At 45.7% G+C, this 24,893-nt stretch overlaps 1 protein-coding gene and 1 non-coding gene across 2 annotated transcripts in view; one reads left to right on the forward strand and one right to left on the reverse strand.

Annotated features, from left to right (window-relative positions):
- KLHL29 (kelch like family member 29) overlaps nt 1-24,893 on the reverse strand; it is a 331,854-nt gene that overhangs the window by 247,688 nt on the left and 59,273 nt on the right. The window lies entirely within an intron of this gene.
- LOC113902012 lies at nt 12,705-12,811 on the forward strand. The gene has a single exon (XR_003513659.1). It is a non-coding gene; the product is annotated as a U6 spliceosomal RNA (small nuclear RNA).

Consider the following 24,893-nt stretch of genomic DNA (forward strand, 5'->3'; position numbering starts at 1 on the left):
TCAAGGGAGCCTTGATCTGTGTTCAAGGCACTCAAGTCAGCACATCAGCCCTCTGTCAGGCCCACAGCTGTACAGGTCGGGGGGGTGGAGACAGCACGAGAACAGGAGACACAACTACCATGGAAGCTCACGGGTCCAGTGTCTGCTCACTGCCAGGGGCTGGACTGAGCCTGTCCTGGCCGACACCACGGCTGCCAGGGTCACTCAGCATCCGCTGACCCTCTGGGGCTTGGCCTCTTGACAGCCTTAGAGAGAAGGGATGGGGAAAAGCGGCTCCACAGAGTAAGACAAGGTGAGCTTTCAGACTCTGTGGGTTTTGATTTCCTAATGGAGTTGCAGAGAGGTTCTGGACCCCCTTCTCCCGAGACCAAACCCCGCAGCCTCGCTTATGGTCTATAAGGCACAATCTAAGCCTCACCTTGGATTTTCATCTTAGACCCTGACACACCTGGTTCAAGGTTGGCTCAGCCTGTGGGGTGGTTGAGAGCATGGGATTTTATAGTCTGAGAGACCTGGGTCTGAATCTCTAATTAGACCTGGGTCTAAATGGCAGATTCTCCACCACACTCCCACCCTCTGACCCAATCTCCTCCCTGTTCAAAGGGGATGACATTATTGAACATCCGTGGTTGTTCTGAGAGTTAAATATTTGGGTGTAAGAAAGGCACTTGGCATAGCCCATGGCACAGATTAACTGGTGGCTCTAACATTGTTATTACCATGCCTGCCAACTGAAGCACAGAATCGATATTGCTAGAACACCTACCTCACCCAGGGGGAGGTGGTGCATTTTTTCCCATCACCTCTCTGCGGAGGTGAGCACGCAGAGGACAAATGGATGGGGAGGGATCTTCCTTGGGAGCTAGTGGATCAATGGGTGAGCACGTATGTAGTTTTCCTGGGTGTATCTGACGCTGGTCAGCTACCACTTCCTGCTCCCTTCACTGCATCTCCCTGAATTTCCTCCAGGAGGACAGTTTCAGCCCTTACCAGACCCTCATCCTCCTCCCCAGCAACTACTAGACGCCAGGCCCGAGGACAGATGCCTTCATGACTTCAGCCCCTACTTGTTCCACCTCTTCTCTGAATATAAGCCATAGGGCCAGTGGCTGAAAGCTCCTTCCCAACCACAAGTGGATCTGAGAGGCGTCACTTCCTCACCCAGCAGAAAATGATTTTATTTGAGTAGACCTGAGCCTTGTTTCTCTACTCTCAGAGAGGAAAAAAAAATGTGAAAGAAAAGTCTTCGGAGATTACAGTACTTTTTATCCAGATATGATGAGTTATCCATTTAAAAATAAACCACAGACAGGCAAGTTTCTCCATACCCAGGCAGAAAGCAGTCATTACCAGGAATTTCTCTAAGTTCTCTGCTTTTCTTGGCCAATATAGAAACAGCCTAGGAACTGAAAATAGAAGTAGAAGCTAATTCTGTTTCCCTGGTCTCTACCAAAGTGTGCAGGCAAGTGGCTTGATCACACCAGAGCTTCACGTTCCATCTGAAAAAACAAGGAACCATGGCTCACCAAACTCATGGCACTTCTGCAAATGAACCCAGCAACCGATGAGTCCAGCCAGAGCCCACAGCCATCAATACAAATGCTCCAAATCACTGGGCCACAGCCTGACATGGCTTGATGTCCAGATACGGGCAGAAACCAAAGGTAAGAGCTGGTGTGTGACAAGCTAAAGGTTTCCCAGCTGATTAGCAGGAGAGCTGGGACAACAACATTGGCTTGTGAACTCCCTGGCCGCTGCTCTTTTTTCCCCACCCAGTCATCTCTCTGCAGTTTAACTGTAACTGGAGCTGCCAGGAAAGTCCCTTAGAAAGGTTAAACAGCTTATCCCAAGCCAGTCTTCCCTCCTGCAGAAAGTCCCCCCACCCCCGTCCTTGCTCTCCGTCGAGCAGTAAATCAAACATTCCCTGATGCATTATTTTTCAAGCTTGATGTTTCTAAATCCAAAGACATCTATAAATAATACATACTCATTTATATGTACATTTAAAAGATTAAAAAAAAAAAAACGTAACAAAGATACCTGTAGATTCTTCTGAATACTAATAGGCTACTTGAAACACAGTGGAAGCAAATGGCTAATGAGCACAGGTAACCTCATACCTGAATTTCCCTCCACCCCATCTCGGGCCTGTACCCAACGGGGGAGCCTCTGTTCTGAACTCACTCCATTCACTGCTTTTCTCCCACGGTCACATTTAGCCATCTGCTGCTTCTTTTATATGTGGGACTGTGTATTTTTTTTTTTTTTTCCTCTTCAGTTTTATATGAAACATTTAGCAATGAAGTAGCAAATAAAAATACTACATATCATCTAGAATTCATAGGAAATTGTGGTTGGCTTTAACGCATCTAAAGGTTGATAAAAAGAAATACATAGATGCTTCTTAAGACTTGTTTATATTTTATTCCACATTACACACTCTCACTCCATTGAGAAAATTCAGAAATTGATGTGGTTCTCTCTGTCACAAGCTGGCATGGCAAGGATTACCGTGTCTAGGGAACACTTTTCCCTTGGAACACAACGCACTGGCCTTTGCAATTACCCCAGCAGACAGAAATGGTGCAAACAATCCATCAGGGCTCACATCAGTCTTTGGAAGGAAGGGTTTCTATACTTTTTTCCCCTAAAAGGTACACTCTTCGTGTTGTCTGGCTACCCCATCTTCTGCCCTGCCAGGCATCTCTGCTCTTCACTCCTGACTGAGGATGTGGTTGGAGCACCATCACCTCTCAGACAGACGCTCAGGTCAGCAAGGAGCTGGCAGACTCGGTGTCTACTCCACTTACCCATGTGCAGAAACAGGGGCAGTTCCGGGGCTGCAGATGGTGAGGGCTAAGTTAACTCTGCTGGGGGGGCTGAAGGCGGTCAGAGGAGGGAGAATTCCTGGGGTTCAGGAAGCTCCTTGCCAGGTCCTAATCTAGGTCCTGGAGGATACGCATGCCTAAAAGATCAACCTGAAGACATTCAGAAGGGCAAGCATCTTAGTTTGAGTTCCCCTCCAAAGTGGCCCTTGAAACAGCAATTTGGATGCAAGTAGGTTTTTTTTTTTTTTGAGTTGATCCAAGGAGTTACCATGAGGAAGTAGGGATGTGAGGTAGGAGATGGGGAAAAGTCAATTGAGGAAGCATCAACCAGTGGGTTCCGCCTGGGCAGGTGGGGCTCATTCCTACTGAGGATGCTCCAAGAGGCTGGGGAGAACCCGTTCCAAAGTTGTCCTCCAAGAGACAAAGGAGGAAGCTGCAGTGTTTACTCATCATCTCCCACCTCTCATTGGCTGACAAGTGCTTTTTTTAAAAAAAATTAATTTATTTTAATTGGAGGCTAATTACTTTACAATGTTTTGGTGGTTTTGCCATACATCAACATGAATCAGCCATGGGTGCACATGTGTCCCCCATCCTGAGCCCCCCTCCCACCTCCCTCCCCATCCCATCCCTCAGCGTTGTCCCAGTGCACCAGCCCTCAGCACCCTGTTTCATTCATCAAACCTGGACTGATGATCTATTCCACATATGGTAATACACATGTTTCAATGCTATTCTCTCAAATCATCCCACCCTTGCCATCTCCCACAGAGTCCAAAAGTCTGTTCTTTACATCTGTGTCTCTTTTGCTCTCTCCAATATAGGGTCACTGTTATCTTCTTTCTAAATTCCATATATATGCATTAATATACTGTATTGGTATTTTTCTTTCTGACTTACTTCACCCTGTATAATAGGCTCCAGTTTCATCCACCTCATTAGAATTGATTCAAATGCATTCTTTTTAATAGCTGAGTAATATTGACAAGTGATTTTGAGACATCACTCCCCGAAGACTTCCAGCCTGCCCCGTGAATGGGCTGGGCACCCCCACACAGAGAGAGGCAGGAAGCAGGAACTGTCAGCAGGTGATCCCCAGGGTGGGGAATGCGCTGGGCACCAACAACCTCTCTTAGGGCAAGTAAGCGGGAATGCTCATCAGCTCCTGAGGGCTGTGGGTGACAGCAGCCCCAGCACCTTGCCTTGGGCCCTGGAACTTCCCCTTCTAAGTGAGAGGGAGACACACATTGCTTGCCACCATAGGAGACCTTGAGTTTGCTCATCCCCACAGCCCATGCCCTGTCAAATGTGTTTGTAATGGGATCATCTGCTATCTGTCGGCTGCGCAGCAACCATGTATGAAAAATAGCATCGAGGAGCAAATTAAGTGATCTGTCTGCAAGCAGCCTGTTTAGACGAGGAAGGGCTGCCATTGACAAATCTATTAAAATTATACATAAATTATCTAAGAGCACATAGATTCATGCTCAGAATGAGAACATCGATTATGGGCATTTAAAATACAACCTGGATGAAATCATCTTGTCTCACTTGAATGGGGTAATAATAATTAAGAGAAGAGGGAGATATAAATTATATCCATCACTTTCCTGATTAAAAAAAAAGTTCAGAATTTTCATTTTTCAGGAGGATGATGCTTTGAAACATGAAGATTCTGGGTGCTGCCAGTTTAAAGGACAGAGGGATCCAGCGAGGCATCGGTGTGCTCAGTCACACAGTCGTGTCTGACTCAGTGTGACCCCCATCGACTGTAGCCCCCAGGCTCCTCAGTCCATGGAATGTTTCAGGCAAGGATACTGGAGTGGGTTGCCATTTCCTCCTCCAGGGGATCTTCCCAATCCAGGGATTGAACCTGTGTTTCCTGCATTGGCAGGCAGATTCTTTACCACTGAGTCACCAGGGAAGCCCGAGAGGGCTCTGGGTGCTCTCCAAATGGGAAGGGTGAGGGTTAGGGGGCCTAGGTGTGCCTCTCTTGGGAAGTAGAACCCAGACAAGGCTTTGAGGCAAGTGGTTTACTTGGAGATTGAGGCCAGAAAGCTCAGGCCGGTGAGTGGGGAAAGGAGACAGGTAGGTGAAGGAAGCCAACAGAGACTGCACGAGATAAGCAGGATGCCACTGGGGGCACCCGGGCCAGTGTCCCCGGGGACCTCTGGGAGGTAGGAGAAGGACACGTCTTAGAGTTACCCCACCTGGGGTATGAGGAAGCTGGAGCTTCTGCCGTCAACTCCCACTTCTCATCGGCTGAGAGCTCTCGTCAGCGAATTCACTCCCGGCACTTCAGGTCTGTCCCTCGAGGCCAGCAAAGGCTCAGGGGGCAGCAGGCTAGGGAGGACTCTGGGAAAATAAGCCTCCAACATGTGCAAACACACTGTGCTGGAAACTCATAACCTCTGATTACTTGGATGGAATTCAATTTGCCACTTTGAAAAGTCTAACAAAAACAGACCCCCCCCACTTTCATGTAATCACTGAATAATATTATAATCATTCTGCATGGAAATTGCATTATTTCCCTGATGGAAGCCTAGGCTTTGAACCTCTCAGGGCTTCACCCACTACATTACTTTACAGAATATGAAGTAGCAGGTTCCAATTATCTGAAAAAAAAAAAAAAAAGTTTAAAACAGTCACAGCACAATACATGGTGTGATCCAGACGGAGTGAATATACATTCTCTAGGCCAGGCAACTTGATTAGTGCCTGTGACTGTTAAACACATTTCAGGTAATATCCTGATAATGGACATTAATAGTAGCAATAGTGCTGAAGTACTGGAATATAATGATTTCTGATTATATTACTGTTTCCTTTTGTGGAGCACAGTGCATATTTCCAAATGACTCTATGTTCATTAAACCACACAAAAGCCCAGCAGCAGGTTGGAAGAAAGGTGGCCAGAAGGGGCTTGCAGTTACCGGTGTTTAGGAAGTGGGGAATGACGGTGGCCAGAGCTCCTGGCGGGGCCCAGTGGACTCAGCACCGTTTTCTGTGCTCTGGATTCATTGCACCTGTCCACCTACGTGGACAGACATTAACTACCGAATAGCCAGTAAAGAAGCGCTCCTGTGTGCAATGTAATAAGATGATGGGTGTTAGAGGAGAATTTAGAAGTTAAAACATTTTGTCTACACCCAAATATATGACCGTCTTTCCCTTGAATCTCCCATTATCCCTTAGAAAAAAGGGTAAGTCATAATGGAACAGAGTATAAAAATAATATGTATATATGTATATATATATGTATATATGACTTTGTTGTACAGCAGAAATTAACACAACATTGTGAATCAACTGTACTTCAATAAAAGAGTATTATATATTAAATTATTAAATATTCTAAATTCAACATATTACTGAATTTAATTAATTCAATATATGTATTAAATATATTAATATATTAATATAAATGTATAAATATAAATTTATTTATTTATAAATAAATTTATTGAAATTTATTTATACTTTATTTATTTATAAATAAATTATATGTTTATATAAATATATTTAATAATATATTAAATATATTAAATTCAATATATCCAATATACAATTTGATGGATTCTGTATCAGTAAAAAGTCTCATCTCTCAGATGTACTCTCCCACCTGATTTAGTTAACACAGATGCGTTAATTACTCTTGGGATTATGACCTCATAATTTTAGTGTTTGGATGTTGTTGTAAACAAGACTTTTAAAAGTCACTTTAAACAGAAACCCAGCAATGGTTAATTGCTGCAAAAGATCATGAATGAGTCACATATAAGGCAAATGAAAAAGAAAAAAGCAAACTGCTTCAACTTATGGGAATTGGGACCTGTGACTTGGATAAAATTTTGAAGGAAGGCATGATCCATTGATTCTAAAAGTGCTGTCTTGAAAATGTAGATGGAAGTGAGGCTCATGAGCTCTGGAAAACTGTCAGAGGACTTGAAAAGCTGCTCTAGGCTAGGATAAAAAAAATACCCTGGGAACAAAGACACTCTCCAGTGGGAACTGCACCTGACAGGTTTGGAGAATGACTCATCTAATCAAAGTGGGAGAAAGCAGGATTTAAAAATTAACAGTTTACTTATTTTGTGATTTTAAAGATGTGTAACTAAAGTAATTAATTACATATTATAAGTAAACAGTTTGTTGTTTCATTTGTACTGTATTCCAAAAATATCCATATATTCAGGTCGACTAAAAATTTTTTTGGAGCCTTTTATTTGGGAATGTGGGGAACTGTGTTACATTTGGGTGCAAAGTTGGTTTCCTTAGCACCGTAGGTGTACAGCTGTCCTACTGGCTAAGCCTGGCTTTACTCTACAACCCAAACCCACTTAGAGCCACGAGCAGGTCTTTACTGCAACAGCCCTTTCATTGGGTAGGAAATCTGAAGCCTAGAGAATTTTCTGTCCTACCACAGAATCCTTAAAGGAAGACGTGAAACGTAGAAGGGAGCCTGAAAATAAGAACATGACTTTTTAAAAACTGAAGTTAGTTGACTTATAATATTGTGTTAGTTTCAGGTGTACAATAAAATGATTCAGTAATATATATATATATTTTCAGATTTTTCATTATAGGTTTTTATAAGATGTTGAGTATAGTTCCTTGTGCTATACAGTAAATCTTTGTTGCTTGTCTATTTTATATGTAATAGTGTATATCTGTTCATCCTATGCTCTTAATTTATCCCTCTTCTCCCTCTCCTTTGGTAACCATAAGTTTGTTTTCTATGTCTATGAATCTGTTTCCGTTTTGTAAATAGTAGTATTTTTTAGATTCCACACATAAGTGATACCATAAACATTTGCCTTTCTCTGTCTGACTTACTTTACTCAGAATGAAATCTCTAGGTCTATCCATGTTGCTGCAAATGGCAAAGTTTCATTCTTTTTATGGCTGAATAGTATTCCATTGTGTGTAATGGAATATACATATCTATACACAGGCATACACACATACAGACCCATACTCACACCCACACACACATACACACACATATATATATGTATATAAACCACGTCTTTATCCATGCATCTGCTGATGGATACTTAGGTTTCTTCCAAGTCTTGGCTGTTGTAAATAATGCTGCTTTGAACATTGGGGTGCATGTATCTTTTCGAATTAGAGTTTTTGTTTTTTCCAGATACATGCCCAGGAGTAGGATTGTTGGATCATATGTGGCTCTATTTTTAGCTTTTTAAGGAACCTCCATACTGTTTTCCATAGTGGTTGAGCCAGTTTAACATTCCCACCAACAGTGCAGGAGGAGAACATGGCTTCTCACATGAACACGCCATGTGAAGCGGACGACCTAGGCTTTGCATCTGTCAGCTGGGGATAATCTGGGGCTGTGAACTCACTGGTCAGAGCCAACCTCAAGAATCCCCTGGTAGCAGGTTATTTCTCTACACTGACTCCTGCCTACCCTTCTGGTGGGTACTCCTTCTGGATCCCAGACTAGTTTGCCTTTCTTCAGCCCTGCCAGAATGCTGCCATTGCTTTAAAAAGTGAAGACACTTTTATTGAAAAGTGTATGTAAACATGAAAATCCATCTCCAGTCTTCTTTCCAGATGGGAAAAACCCTGCTGAAAGGTGCCAGGTGGGAGTGCTCTGGTCCCACCTCTGTCTGGGGAGCACTCCCTGCCCCTTGGCTGGCAAATCCAGCCTCCAGCTCTTTCTCTCTGTCAGTCCTGGGCCAGGGGCTGTTACATTAGATCATCCCTCCTAGTGGAGAAGGCAATGGCACCCCACTCCAGTACTCTTGCCTGGAGAATCCCATGGACGGAGGAGCCTGGTGGGCTGCAGTCCATGGGGTCCCTAAGAGTCAGGCATGACTGAATGACTTAACTTTCATGCATTGGAGAAGGAAATGGCAACCCACTCCAGTATTCTTGCCTGGAGAATCCCAGGGACGGGGGAGCCTGGTGGGCTGCTGTCTATGGGGTCCCACAGAGTCAGACATGACTGAAGCGACTTAGCAGCAGCAGCAGCAGTGGGAGGAGGAAAAGGAAAGGAAAGTGAAGTCGCTTAGTTGTGTCCAACTCTTTGCGACCCCATGGATGGTAGCCTACCAGGCTTCCCTGTCCATGGCATTTTCCAGGCAAGAGGACTGGAGTGGGTTGCCATTTCCTTCTCCAGGGGATCTTCCTAACCCAGCGATCAAACCTGGGTCTCCCGCATTGCAGGCAGACGCTTTACCGTCTGAGCCACCAGGGGAGCCCAGATAATGGGAGGAGGAGCCACTGTAATTAAAACCCAGGAAAGCAAGATCTGTGCTGGCCAATGATGTGGCTTTGGGTCCTGAGACGTACTTGAAATTTTATAAGTCATACAAATGCATTTTTCCCCTCCTTACCCCCAGCAAAAATAGAGGAGAAAAGGTGCATCTGATAGTGAGGCAGGGTGTCCTAATCAGGAAGCTACATGAGGTCACTGGGGTCCACTTAGAGGTCTCAGGCAGCAAAGAGTGAATATGATTTCCCAGAAGCAAGTGTTTCTCTTTCCATGGGGGCATTTCAGCCACAAAGTTGCTAAAAAATTAACAGCTCCATGAGAACTCCTATTCAGGAAGAATTAAACTGGCTACTTTGATTCCACGCTTCTCAAAGCTGCAGGCGTGAACGTTGGGAGCAGCTGCAGGGAGAGCTGGAACATATGAATTATGAACTGAGACCCTGTGGACGCTCCAATCTGGTCCAAGAGCCCAGACCCAAAGTGGGAGGTGGGAAAAACCACGGGCTGTCTCAGGCTTGTGCACAAGCTCAGTCTCAGTCAAGGACCGCCTCCCCATTCATCAGCATTTTGACCTTCTGCCTCAGTCTCCTCAGCTATATAATGGGAACACAAGCACCTGCCCATAGGGCTGCTGGGAGATTAAACGAAGTATTCAAGAAAGTACTCAGAAGCCTACTGACATGCAGTAGGTTCTTAATAAATGTTAGTGCTTATTGCTTGTTCTTGTCTGTCCCCCAAATGATCTGCCTAAGACCCAAATCTGGTTCCCTCTCATTGAAAACTCTTTAGAGGCTTCCTACTGAATAGATAAAACCCCCCAAATACTTGGTAAGGTATCTGTGGCCTCAGCCCTACTCTAGTGGCTTTAGCCTTTTTGGCCATGGTGCCCCCATACTGCATTACTGGAAGTTTCCAAGCAGGAACCTTGCCCCCTCATGTCTGTCCCTCACCTCCTGCCTGGCAAGCTCCATGGTGGTGCCTATGTACCTATCCTCTGAGCTCCTGCAGTTACCATTTACTGAGGTGCTTTTTGCTCTATTCACATTTTGGGCTGGATACTAATTTTGGGGATGGGGGACTGTCCTGTGCATGAGAGGACATTTAGCAGCATCCTTGGCCCCACCCACCAGGTGCCGGTAACATTCCTAGATTCTCTCTCACGTGCCCACCCCAAGTTATGACAACAAAATATATCTCCAGACATTTCCCAGAGTCCCCCAGGCAAGGGAAGGGATAAAATTATCCCTGGTTGATAACCACTGCACAAAACTATAAGTTCCTTGAACACACAGATTCTAACTTATCTTTCTATCAGTGGGCCTAGTCCTGTACTTGACAGATAGTAAGTGCTCAACAAATGCCTGTGGAAAAGCAAAGAAGGAAATAAAATGAATTTGGTGCTCATGACATAGTAAACATCTCCACCAAGGATGAGATGAGAATGTTGGATCAAATAATGAATCAACAAATGAAATAGACACAAGTTTGATTAGTGACTAAGTACACAGAAGGTGTGTTGAACCAATAAGTCCGTCTCATCATTTAACATCTTATAAAAAAATTTCAGCTTCCCACCTCCATCCCCTTCTGGATTCTCTGGATGCAGCTTCCCTACATCCCAGTGAAAATTCTTCAGGGATTTCCTGGGCCTCCTGTCCAGTAACTCACCTCCAATTCCTTCTTCAGCTCACTCCTCAGCCCATCACTGCCCCTCAAGTTCTCCTATTAAGGTCACCAATGATATGTGTTTGCATGCTGAGTCACTTCAATTGTGTCTGACTTTTTGCAAACCTATGGGCCACAGCCCGCCAGGCTCCTCTGTCCATGGGCTTCTCCAGGCAAGAATACCAGAGTGGGTTGCCATACCCTCCTGCAGAGGATCTTCCTTGACCCAGGGATTGAACCTGTGTCTCTTATGTCTCCTGTACTGGCAGGCGGGTTCTTTCCTAGAGCCACCAGGGAAGCCCCCACCAATATATACTACTTGTGCTGAATGCAATAGAAGGTTTCTACTTTTCATCCTGCTTGCCATCCCAGAAGATTTCCATACTGATGATCATTCCTTAAAAGCAGGGATGACAATCATGATATAAACTACTGGGATGGCATGGGCACTGGCCATGTGGATGCCCTGACCAGTCAGAATAGTTTCTGGGCATCAGTGGTCAGTCTGTGTGTACAAGCTGAACATAAACCTTGCTTAAACACTTTCTTCCCAATCTCATACATCCCCCCGACTCCCTTGGTTGCTGTTTCATTCTATTTTGCAGGAACACTTCTCTCTCTCTGGCTATTAAATATCAGAGTTCCTTGAGGATTTTCTCTAGGGTCTCTTCCTTTTTTTTTTTTTTAACTCTACTCCTTTCCTCACATGATCCATGCTCAGGGCATTTCTTACCTTCCATATGCTGATGGCTCCTGAAAACACATGGTCTCAGCTCCTACCTTCCCTCTGCATTCCAGATCTGTCCATCTCACTGCTTATCCTTCGCCTCTACTCTGATGTCTCAAAGGCAACTCAACATGCCACACCTCTTCCTCTGACCCAAACAAGGCAAAGCATCAGGGACTTCCCCAGGGCTCTGGTAGACAGACAGCGCCGCTAACCATCGACCAGAGCCTCTCCCTCCGTCGCCACCCCATCAACACTCCTTCTGAAATCTTTATCTCCATCTGACTCTCTTTACCTCCATAGCCGCCTCCCTCTCTTGCAACAGTCCTCACTTGCTTTTCTCCGATGCAGCCAGAGAGACTTTTCTCAAAATGCACATCTGATCCTCTTCCTCCCCTGCTTTAAGCCTCCCTGCTCCAGGCTGTGCCTGGACTGGTGACTACTTTCCATCCTGCCTCACCCCCCTGCTCCTGGTCTTCTGGTATGCTCCTACACACTGGCAGTGTTTCAGTTTCCAGAATATTCCGTATTCCTGCCACAGGGCCTTTCTGTGCACTGTTTCCTCTCTCTTCACCTGTTAATGCTGATTCAGAGCCCAAGTCAAGTATCAACTCCCAAGGGAAGCCTGCCTTGACCTGAGGCTGTATCAACCTCCTATTTATAGAGAGGGTCTCTCTCCTTTCAAGTACCTGGGTTCATACTTATAATTTATGCTTATAATTATAGGATTAACGCCTGTCTTCCTTGCCTAGAGTGTAAGCTCCATACAGACAGAGCCCACGTCTGCTTTTGTTTACCTGTGTTTCCAGTCCAGGGTGGGCAGCTAACTGTGGTCTCTGGGCCAAATCCAGGCCAGTGCCTGTCCATCAGGTTTTACTGGAACAAAGCTACACCCATGCACTTGTGTACTGTCTGTGGTTGCTTCTGCTGCATAAGAGGTGAGTACAACCACAGAGACAACAGGGACCTCAAAGCTAAAGTATTTTTGCTGTTATTGTTTAGTTGCTCAGTCGTGTCTGACTCTCTGCAACTCCATGGACTGTAGCCAGCCAGGCTTCTCTGTCCCTGGGATTTCCCAGGCAAGAATACTGGAGTGGGTTGCCATTTCCTTCTCCAGAGGATCTTCCTAACCCAGGGATCAAACCCACATCTCCTGAGTTTTCTTAATTGGCAGGCGGATTCTTTACCACTGAGTCACCTGGGAATCCCCCAAATATTTACTCTATAGACAAAGCCTGTGCTCACTTTGGCAGCACATATATGAAAACTGGAACAATACGGAGTAGCTTAGCATGGCCCCTGCACAAGGATGACACACAAATACGTGAAGTGTTCCGTACTTCAAAAGAAAAAGAAAAAGGCTGCCATCCCCTGCTCTAGGCTGGAGCACTAGTGTCTAACAGAAAGCAGGCATTCCAAACAAATTCGCTAAGTGGAGCATAAACGGCCAAGGAATAAATGAGTTTCTAATAGATGCCTTGCTGTCTGCTGAGTGGCTCAAATGAGCCCTCTCTAGGACAGCGCTGGCTGCTGCAGGCCTGCATGAGAATACTGGGGGCTGTTACTGACGTGCCGACCCCTACTCTTCTGCCCAGGTGTGGGGATCCTTGAGTTTTCTTTGGGTTTCCAGCCAACAGGTCACCACGGGTAAGGAAGGGGTCTTAGATCTGACAATGGGGGCCCCTGCTCCTGGCTGCTTCTGAGCCAGGGGAACTCTCCCTGGCCATCCCATATCTGCCTGACCCTGTCACAATCCTGTGACAGCCCTAAAGAAGGAAGAGGGAATGTCAGAGTGCTTCCCTGGCCCACCCCCCAAATTAAGGGACACTATGGGGACTCCATGAGAAGTCTCAACTACACAGTGGGGTCTTAGGTGGGGAAGGAGCCCAGAAGCCCCAAACCCCTAACATGACAGACTTAAGGACAGACCTGGTCACCCCTGGCTGTCCCTCCTGCCTCTTTGCCAAGGCGTCCAGGAGACTGCAGCCTCCGTCCAGAATAAAAGATTACCTTCCCTACTCCAGCCCCCAGAGACTTGGCCATTTCTTGTTCAGAACTCACTTTGAGTTCAGCCTTTCATCCAACATTATCCTATACTGCTCACTGTATTTGCACGAGGGCCCTTCCTTCCTCTCTACCCTGCACCATTGCAAAGGAGGGGTGCTTTACCCTCTCCCATCTCTCTCACCACCTCTCCCAGCTCCAACCCCTGGGTCAGGAACGCATAGCACAAAGCACATAGGGGGGTCTGGCAAACACCTAAGAAAGGCGGAAGGGCCTCAGAACACCCTGGATCCCAGCTGCACCACCCGTGACACCTGAGATGCTGATGGCCACCGCCCAGCTCCCTCCTGCCCAGGCCTGCTTCTTCTGTGTCTTGCATGACCTAGAGTGACCGTGCGTCCTGCCTCCCACCTCCCTCCATCCAACGCTGGCTCAGCTGGGCCCTGTCAGCACATTTCAGACCAGCCGAGGTGCCTCCAGCGGCCAGCCTGGAGGTTCCTGGACTCCATGCAGGCTTCTTCTGGTGCTGCCATCCCAGTGGGGGAAGACTCCAGGATTTTAATACTCATAAATAAGATGTAGAATATTCCCAAAGCAGAGATAAAGCTGCATCCAGGCTGAAGCGTTAAATGTGGCAGGAACAGAAGACGCAATGTGAGCATTTACACCCAAGCGCAAGTAGCCAGCAACCCGCAGAGCTGGCGTGGGAGAACGTTTCCGGCTCCTCACTCGTGGGTGCTAGACGCAGGCGCCACGTGGCTCTACTAGAGAAAGAGTTTCAGATTTAGTGCTCAGATGTTTTGTTAAGATCCAGGGGAAAGAGAAGGAACACTCCTGGGTGAGGCCCCGATCACTGCTCTGAGGATTCTAGAAGGCCCTCCTCCCTGAATCCTCCAGGGTCCCTGGCACAGCTCTAGGTGCACTGGGCCCCCAGGTGGGGACCCTGCTAGGGGGTCGAGCAGAGGTGGCTCCCCTCAGCCCTGCCGCTGCCCCACTGCATCAAGAGCCTGGAGTCTCCTCTGCCTCGACTTCCCCATGGACAAAGACAGAGAGGATGCCAGCTCGTGTCATCTCACAGGACTCTGCTCTGAAGTGGGATCCTTTGAAATAGGCTTGGTGGCTGTCTCAGTCAGCTGGGGCCACCAAGATGAAATGCCACAGATAGGGAGGCTCAAACAGGAGAAATTAGTTTTCTCACGGTTCTGGAGGCTGGAAGTCCAAGGTCAAGGTGCGGTAGCTTCGGCTTCTCCTGAGGCTGCTCGTCCTGCCTTGCAGATGGCAGCCTTCTTGCCGTGTCCTCACAGTCTCTCCTCTGTGTGCACACACATCCCTGGTGTGTCTTTGTGAGTCTAAGGTTCCTCTTTTTCTAAAGATACCGGTCAGATTGGATTAGGGTCCACCCATATGACCTCACTTAAATTTTAATGGCATCTTTAAAAGCTCTGTCTTCAAATACAGACACATTCAGTGGTCTCCGGGTTAGGGTTTTGACATCAATTTTGGGGATACACAGTTCAGTGTATGACAGTGGCTAATAATGAGCTAAAGAACATGCTTGACTATGTCATGGTAGAATTAAGGAAAACAGGATACCATTCCTCCCTGGATGCTTCACGCAATGGCAAACTTATCTGCCCTCCCAGGAAGTTCTTGAGCAGAAAGATGAATACAATTCACATCCAAAAATAACTTACATTCACTGGATTTCTACTTATTTATTTGACTTTAACAAAAGCCTTCACTGAAAACAGATAAATTAAACTGGTGATGACGACAATGATGAAAATAATAGTAAATCAGCTCACAACCAACCAAACCAAGCAAAGCTACAAACACTTTTAAGTTAAAATAGGTTAAGTTGACAAGCTTTGTTTCAGACCTGAACTGTAACTCTGAATAACATGGCGTTTATAAAATATATATTTAGCTAACCCTTTTACAGAGCACTGTAAATCAGTCATAAAAGGCCAAACTTTGTAGAAGTGGTCTAATTTTAGAGGTGAAACAAAATGCTATTACTGATTATTTAAGAGGCTAAAGGCAAACACTACCAAAAGGGGCCAGATCTGAGAAATGTCTATTAGGAGGCATCACAGGGAGGTCTTATTAAATTCATCGTGAGTTTTCTCCAGAGACTACAAACTGACTGCATGTGGGGGTATGGACATGAGATAATAAATAAAGAAATGTGCCCCCACCTTCTGTTTCTACAAGTTGTGAAACTCTGCATAGAAGCCTTCCTTCTTTTTAAGTGTCAGGCTCTGTGGAATGAGATGTCAAGGGGGAGGCAGCCTGGCTGTTTTTTCCACATTCTACACTTCGCACTCAGCATAGAGTTTCATGGGCAGTAGGGAACCAAGAGATAGTGCTCGTGTGGAATCTGAAGAGCATAATCACTGTGGATGAGATCTGGGAAAGAGGGAAGACCAGAAAAAAGCAAGAATCAAGGGACAGCAAAAATCAGGGACACTATGAGCTGAGCCTCCTAGCCATCATCAGAGATTGTGCAAATGAACTAAGTAAGTCATTATTCAGTTGTCTGATACAATTAGAAAAGGGGGCAGAAAAAGCTGAACAAATAATTGCTTTAAAATGTATAGATCAGTCTTATGGACTCTGTAGGAGAGGGAGAGGGTGAGGAGATTTGGGAGAATGGCATTGAAACATGTATAATATCATGTATGAAACGAAAAAAAAAAAAATGTATAATCTGCATCTTTTAAAAAATAAACCCAGAATTTTGTAAAGAATGTTTATCAAGGTTACATAAAACATCAAGACTACATTTTAGAGGCCGATTGAAAACCTTAAAGAAAATGCATCCTACTAAGCATAAAAATAAAGTTATTTTTAAAAGTTACTACATGAAATAAAGAATACAAATACTAGATTACTCTTTTACAAAGCTCACTGTACAATATAATCCAGTAAATCATCACTGTGTGAATGGGAGAGGATGGGAGGGGAAGGGATGGGAGGAAAGGAGAGGAGAGTCATGCATGAGGCTAACAAGAAAGCTGCAGTCAGAGCATGAAAGGCCTGGCCGCGAGGTTAAGGATTTTGTACTTTCTCCTCCGGCAAGGGGGAGCCAAGAGATTTTAAAAGAAGAACTGGCCCCATCAAATTTGTATTTTCAAAAGATGACTCACCGGTTAAAAGCCCCTAATGAAAAGAGTGGCCATCAGCTGAAACAAATACAAAACAATTAGGCACTGAACAGGCCCCTCGAAGCAGACATGTTCTCCTCATTTGCTGTTTTCACGGACAGTAGATAACAAGTAGGTCCCATGTTCAGGGCTTGCTGCCCCAGTTTCAAGTGCTGTACAATTCCCATGACATACATCTTTTCCCCAAATACCGTCCTAGGACACCTTCCTCCTTAAAGAGTAAATGCAGGTCGAGTAACAAGTACAATAGTTTGCCCAGGGTAAGAGCAAGCCTGAATTTTCTTCATCAAGGGGAAAAAAAAAAACAACAAAATACCAAGTCTCTCTTATTTTATGATCTGCTTTTTCTAAATATTCATATAAGCTGACCTTTTCAAGGCATCGCCTGGAACTGAAAACATGCTGGTAATAAATCGTGTTTCTCTGGCTTAAACGAAGCGGTGTTTTGCTGCGAGTCAGGAGTGGTTTCCATTCCTGGAGATGCTCAGAGAACCAGGCTGCCAGAAGCTGGCAGGGGCTCTGGTTCCAGGGCAAAGGCCCCCCTGTGTCAGTGAGGATCAAGGATAGTGTGTGTGTGTGTAAGGCACTCCCCCTGAATTTCCCATCTTCAATCCTTCCAAAGTGCTTTTCTGGGTACTGTGAGTAGAGGGTAGCCAGGTGCCATGGACGCCTTTGGCAGCCTGGTGAAAAGCCCGTAGACTCCTTTTCAGAATAATGCTTTTAAATACATAAAATAAATTGCATAGGATAATTCAAGAAACCTGTTACATTTAAACATAGTTATCAAAATGTTAAAAACAAAATGTTAATGTAGTAAATATCCTTCTCTATCAGTGCATTAAATAATAAAGTCTAGAGTCATTTTTTTTTAATTGGATTTTTTGACTGCGCTGCACAGCATGTAGGATCTCAGTTCCCTAACCAGGTATGGAACACACACATCCCATCCCGACCCCGCCCCCACCCCACCCCCAGCCCATTGCAAAGTGTGGAGTCTTAACCACTAGACTGCCAGGGAAGTCTTAAGAATCGTGTTTAAAACTACTGTAACTTCCAAGTAGTGGTGAATGTAAATGATACTTTGAGACATGTGCAACAAGGAGGAAAATATCTGTGATCCCCACGGGTGACAGAGCCACATACTACTGTGGTTTGTCGCCTACGTTCATGAATTGAAGGGAGCGCCAGCTTTCACTGGGAAAATAAAGCCACATATTCCCCTATTCACATCACAGATGTCCTGTGCTAGGCCAAGTATGAAAAACAACAAATGTGCCCTGCAATGCTCTGAGGTAGGGATGCTACTTCCCAGCCTGATTTAATCTGGAGCATCTCTTAACCTTTCTGGGGACGTTAACACTTGAACTCCATGGGACTGTGATGCAGATTTGACAGGTTCCTTCCCTTTATTTTTGTCTGTTAAGAAAGAAGCAACTGATGTGAGAGATTAGGAGTGGGTGCACCCAAGGCCTGGACCTATACCCTCTGCAGATCTGGGCCCTGTGACCTGCTGCTGGGGCTTCCCTGGTGGCTCAGTGGTAAAGAATCTGCCTGCCAATGCACCGGTTCGATCCTTGGCTTGGGAAGATCCCCTGGAGAAGGAAATGGCAACCCACTCCAGTATTCTTGCGTGGGAAATCCCACGGACAGAGGGGCCTGGTGGGCTATAGTCCATGGGGTGGAAACACACCCACATGAGCACACCCTGCTCCTGACTTCACAAGGATGTTTATGAGACTCTGGGGGGAAAATGGGGCCACGTGCTTTGGCCATCATGGAGGATGGCTGAAACCAGAAGGACTGAGCTTTGAGGTCATTATTCTGTGTTTTCAGGTGTGGCTGGTATGGCAGGAATCCTGGTGTCATGGTGACTAGTGTGGGGCTTTGAGGTTGTTGATGCCCCAGTTGCCCTACTGGCAAATGAACAACTCTTCTTTACAGAGAGTTTTGTAAAGGTGGGAGGAGAGAAGGTGATGTTTAGAAAAGGGCCTGGCACTCAGTAGGCACGCAGTAAAAGCGAGCCACTTGATTATAATATTTACTACAGCCTTGTCTCAGGCCATGATGATGCCTTGGTTACTATACCAAAAGTTTCCTTCTTCATCCTCCGAGTGTCTGAAATAAAGCAAAGGCCCAGAATAGAGGGTGGGTTCTTTCCCAGAGTCCCCATATAGCAAGAAGGAAACTTTTATTTTCAATAGTATTTCTGAAAACTCTCAGTATGGATATGCAGTATAAGCAAACAAAATCCTAAAGCTTCAGAGACATCCTACCTATTGACCCAGCGCTGGTCCTGGCTGAATTTTCCTGTCGCCTTATACAGCACAGACACAGTTCTGGGGCAGAAGACACCGCTGGGTGAACATGAGGACTAAGCCATGGTGTGAGGGGAAGTGTTTGCAAGGCAATTTCTAGAGACACTGGATCCTTACGTCAATAAGAGAAGGTTGTGTGCATAGATAAGAAACCTTAAAATTTTTTTCTTTTACTTATTTTTCTTATGAAACACAGACTCCTATAAAGGGAGACAACACAGTTCTTGTTCTTTAGAAGTTTACAGGCTCTCAGGGGAGACAAACCCAGACATGGAAAAGATATAAAAACACACAAAGAAACCACAGTCCCAATATAAATGGGGTGATGACACAGAAATACTGCTCTAGTGCTCTGGGGTGGAGAAATCTTTAAAAGAAATTTTTTGGGGGCCATGCAGCTTGTGGGATCTTAGTTCCCCACCAGTGATTGAACCCACATGCTCAGCCTTGAAAGCACAGAGTCCTAACCACTGGACTGCCAGGGAATTCCCTGGGATGGGGGAACTCTGTTTTCTGAGTCCCCCCAGTGGAGTTCATTGGTCTCATAAAATTCTACCCACCTGGAGATGGAAAGACTCCAGAAGGAAGTCAGTACATGTTCAGGCTGGAGGGATAGATTTCCTTTTCTTTTACCTGTGACCTTTCTAAAGGTGTCTGTGTCACTTCATGGTTTATAATATTAACATTAATGTATCATGGCACATGGACAAGTAGGAGCAAAGGGAGGGAGGTTCCTTTCCACCAGGGCTGTGATGACACTCTCCCAGTTGCGGAGTAGAAACATTGAGGACACAAAGCTGAGGCCCTCCAGGTGATGTTCCCTGAACTACTGTGAACTTTGGAGCTCAAAGAGGGGCCATGAGACTGCCTGGGAAGATGGGTGGTGTGCAGGAGGCTCTGCACATTTGTGAGGACTTGAAAGGCATAGGCAGGGCGACCCAGGTGCAGCCCCTGTGGGGAGAGTGGTGCAGACTGCAGAAATTGTTTGTTGAGGGAATGAAAACAGAGAGGTGGGGACCCCCAAACAGAGTTTAGGGACAGCTAGGATGAGAAAGAGGGTTAAAAACTCCCCTTGACCAAAGCCTGTATGTCAGGCACAGCTCAAAGCCTTTTATGTGTGTTAATACTGGAACGCTCCCCAGAGTAAGATGGAGAAACTGAAGCTCAGAGAGGTCAAGCCATTTGCCTAATCCCACACAGCCAACTGGCTGTGGACCCAGGATCCAAACCTACTCATCTGCCTTCAAAGATGAAACTTCAAAAAATGTACTTGGTTAAAGCTAGGTGAAAGAATCTAGTAACAAAAGACCACATATTATATGATGCCATTCATTGGATATGTCTGGAATAAGAAAACCTACAGAGACAGAAAGTAGATTCGTGGTTCCCAGGGGCTGGGGGGAGGGTGAATGAGGACTGACTGCTAATGGGCATGGGTTTCTTTTCAAGGTGATGAACATTTTGGCCGTGGTAATGGATACATGTATCTTGACTCTATTTAAAAAAAACATTGAACTGTACACCTTAAATGGGTGAATTGCATGGGAGGTGAGTTATATCTCAATAAAGCTGTTACTTTTTTTTTTTTTTAACTTAAATCTTCCCTTGTGGCTCAGATGGTAAAGAGTCTGCCTGCAATGCAGGAGATCTGGGTTCAGTCCCTGGGTTGGGAAAATCCCCTGGAGAAGGAAATGGCAACCCACTCCAATATTGTTGTTTGGAGAATCCCATGGACTGAGGAGCCTGGATATAAACCAAGGAATATACAACTCTGCTTTCACTGGGGGAACCTGGGATGACAACTGATCCAGAGGAAAACCTGGGAGGAACACCTGCTTTCCTTACGGTCTTCCAATACCAGAGCTGCTCTCTGACCCTCAGACCCAGGCCTGGGGCAGCCTGTCCTGATAGGCAGAGAAGGGCTTAGCTGCACAGGGACCTCATCTCCACTTTGTCCTCACAGCACAGCACCCGGCAGCACTGTCATGCTATTAAATATGGATTAAGAAAACGTAAGATCTGCCTGCCGAAATCTAAGCTACGGAAAAACAACTCTGACCCTTCACATGATCCTGCAGTGTGGGCACAGTGGCTGGCGTGACCCAGGAAATCTTGGGAGAGTCGTGCCGTCTCGCTGAGAGCCAGATGAACGCCGAGGACAAGGCCGGCGCTTGGTTCGTGATTACCTCGCTCATGTTCTCCCCACTTGTGTTCTGAATTGCAGAATTGTTTTCCCTGGCATTTGTCACATTGAGGACATGAGCCTTTTAATTGGCGAGCGAGCAGACATGCCGCTTGAGATGTCAAGAGACTGTCTTTGTTGAGCAGCAGCTCTGTTAAGCGGAAGCCCTGAGTTGAGGGGCTGTGTCTCCGAGTCAGCTGCCAGTCTGGCCTGAGCACAAAACGGAACCAGCCAAAAGAACCAGCGATTCAGTTTATGCAGGACCTTGCCAGATAGCCCCTGGGGGCTGAGCTCTGCATTGGATTGGATGCTGTGGGGTTCCAGAAGCCTTGGCCCTCCATGCCTCCCCTGCTAAGTCACTTCAGTCGTGTCTGACTCTGTGTGACCCCATAGACGGCAGCCCACTAGGTGCCCCCGTCCCTGGGATTCTCCAGGCAAGAACACTGGAGTGGGTTGCCGTTACCTTCTCCAATGCATGAAAGTGAAAAGTGAAAGTGAAGTCACTCAGTCGTGTCTGACTCTTAGCGACCCCATGGACTGCAGCCTACCAGGCTCCTCCGCCCATGGGATTTTCCAGGCAAGAGTACTGGAGTGGAGTGCCATTGCCTTCTCCACTAGAAAGCCTCCAAGCTGTGTTTTCTGTGGCACCAGGTGAATGGGCTCATCTGAGAGGTTAGATGTTGTGTCTAAGGTTGACATAATGCCCTCCCTGTATCCACATCCTTTGCCCTGGAACTTTGTATCCATGGAAATTTCTGCCATGACCCTGAGCATGGCCATGGGGTTTGGTTTGGAAAAGTACATGTGTTTTCCCACTTCCTCTCTCACTTCTCAAGAGCCACTCTAAAATCATGCTGGAGGATGAGAGTCAGCCTACCCAGCCAGAGATAGGTCAGCCCAACCCAAGTCTGAGGCCAGCCAAGATAACAGAGCCACCTAAGTGACCTGCAGCTGACTGCAGAGGCATGAATGAACCCAGCTAAAACCAGAAGAATGTTATTCTACAGACTAGATGAGCAACACTCACTATTTATTGTCTTCAGTCACTGAGGTTTGGGGTGATTTGTTGCATGGTACTATTGGGTCACTAGGGAACTGATTCAGTCAGCCAATATAGGACAGATGGGGATAATCCTGGGTAGATGGAGATCATCAATCTCAGCCCCCCCCAAATTCAGAGTCTACGGCTAGAGGCCCCTGTGAACCATACAGACATCTGGACCAGCTGTAGACCTGCTGAAGGACGAGAGCATGGAGAAGACATGTCATGAGGGGGCCAGTTGAGCCAGGCGTGAGCTCATGGAGAGGTGGTAGAATTTACAGAACTTAAACTCTGGAACCAGTCTGGCTTCAAATCCTGGTTGCACCACTCCTGTGTCATCTTTGAGAAGTTAGTTAATGCATGAAACCATAGATTGGCTCAGCTGACATCCATTCAAGCTTCCTCCTGTATTTCAAAGGCAGGAACGCTAAAATGGCTTACTCCCTTGCACCTCCAGGGGTTGAGATGTGTTTTCGGTTCTACCAAGCAAATGTGCTTGAATATGATCTGAGAGGGCAAGGAAATGAGGTAAGGCCATATGATCATAGATTCTGCTGTTCTCCTGCCAGGTAGGGGTGAGACCACTCACTGGCTTTGTGGGTGTGTTGGCAAGCAGACTACCCACGGAGCAGATAGAACACTGAAGCAACAGCCTTGGTGACCCCTCCTGGTCTCTGGGTGGCAGTGAAGGTGGGTGTTTCTGAGGTCGCTAGTTCTCATAATGGGGTCCTGATTCCCAACCTTCCCGCTTGTGGAAGTAGCAGGCCTGGAGGTCCAGTCTATAGTGTGAGTATTTCTGGAGACTGAGCCTAGATCCCGCCTTCTAATGATCCTGGAAACTCCTAATCCCCTCTGGTAACCTTTGCTTAAATAGCCAGAGAGTTTCTGTTTTCTGGCTTCTGAACTGCAGTGGATACATTTCATGTCTCTGGATCTCAGTTTCCTCATCTGTAAAGGGAGAGAGAGATAGTTTAAGCTTTGAAGAGTTGTCAAAAGAATTTGATTAGCTAATCCATATCAGGCAATTAGAACAGTGCTGGCATATGGAAAACATCTAAAATCTTATTATCATTAGATTTCTAGAAACTTGCTGGTGTCAGGGAACCCAGTGTTGACAAATTATGGGGACTGTGTGACATCTAGTTACATCTGATTTGGGCACATTTTTTCTAAACCTTATGCATGTCTTGTGGACATTCCAGGGATGAAGAAGCTCTTAGTATACTGATTGCATTTGGATATTTTCAAAGTCTTGGATATCATATACTTTTACTCTTCCTGGTATGGGTCACTTGTCTCCATGAATTACTTTGTCAGTCACATGGAGTGAAATTATAGGCATTTCGAGTCTCTGGTTTTATGCAGGTCACACCCTTAATCCAAGTCCCTGTGACCAGATATGCTTTGGAGTTCAGAATATGAATGTCATACCTCATGATACTTCCAGGAGGTTCTGAAACAGTACCCCAGAATCAGGTATATTAGCATTTCTATAGTAAGAGATAGGACTATTTACATTTACTGGGATAAATAAGGACTCCAAGTGGCCTCATGGCAGTTTAGGTCAGGTTTTGCTGTCAAATCCTAAAGGAAATCAGTCCTGAATATTCATTGGAAGGACTGATACTGAAGCTGAAACTCCAATACTTTGGCCACCTGATGTGAAGAACTGACTCATTGGAAAAGACCCCGATGCTGGGAAAGATTGAAGGCAGGAGGAGAAGGGGATGACAGAGGATGAAATGGTTGGATGGCATCACTGACTCGATGAACATGAGCTTGAATAAGCTCCGGGAGTTGGTTATGGACAGGGAAGCCTGGCGTGCTACAGTCCATGGGGTTGCAGAGTCAGACACGACTGAGCGACTAAACTGAACTGAACTTGCTGTCAAATGATTTCTTGTTTCCAGAGCTTTCCCTATTTCAGATTTTCAGATAAGAAAGATGGGCTTTTGCGTAAGGAATAATGACATGACAAAGGCCTAAGTGCTGAGACTGAGGGGTGCACGGCCAGCCACAAAGGGTCAGCGGGGTCTGAGCCAAGGCAGCTGTTAGTGTTCAGAACACATGGCAGGCTGCTGTGCGATTTTTTAATATTTGCAAGGATGTTTGACTGAATGCAACAAATGAAGGCACCTCCCAAGCAATGATTCCAGAAAAGCTATTTTCTCTTTTCAAACATTTAAAAGAACAGGAAGACAAGACACCAAAGGAAGACACATCTGGGGGAGCAGAGGGCAGTGCCATCACTTTGGGAAAAAGATGAAGAGCGTAGCAGAATACTGGCGGAAGTCACATGCTTTGAACTAGCAGTCCCCAGTGTTCAGAAGCCAATTAGGTGGCAGGGGTTTCATTCTGAGGTTTATTTATTTTTTAGCTTCTTCCTTTACATTGGAGTCTAGTTGATTAACAATGTTGTATTAGTTTCAGGTGTGCAGCAAAGTGATTCAGCTACCCACATACATGTATCTATTCTTTTTCAAATTCTTTCCCCATTTAGGTTGCTATATAATGCTGAGCAGAGTTCCCTGTGCTATACAGTAGATCCTTGTTGGTTACCCACTCTAAATATAGCAGTGTGTACATGTCAATCTCAAACTCCCTAACTATCCCTCCCCCTTCCCTTCTGGTAACCATGAGTTTGTTTTCTAAGACTGAGTCTGTTTTGTCAATAACTTCATTTGTATAATTTTTTTTAGATTTTGCACATTAGCTA

This window comes from Bos indicus x Bos taurus, chromosome 11 (genome assembly GCF_003369695.1).
Source record: "Bos indicus x Bos taurus breed Angus x Brahman F1 hybrid chromosome 11, Bos_hybrid_MaternalHap_v2.0, whole genome shotgun sequence".
Classification (NCBI taxonomy): Eukaryota; Metazoa; Chordata; class Mammalia; order Artiodactyla; family Bovidae; genus Bos; species Bos indicus x Bos taurus.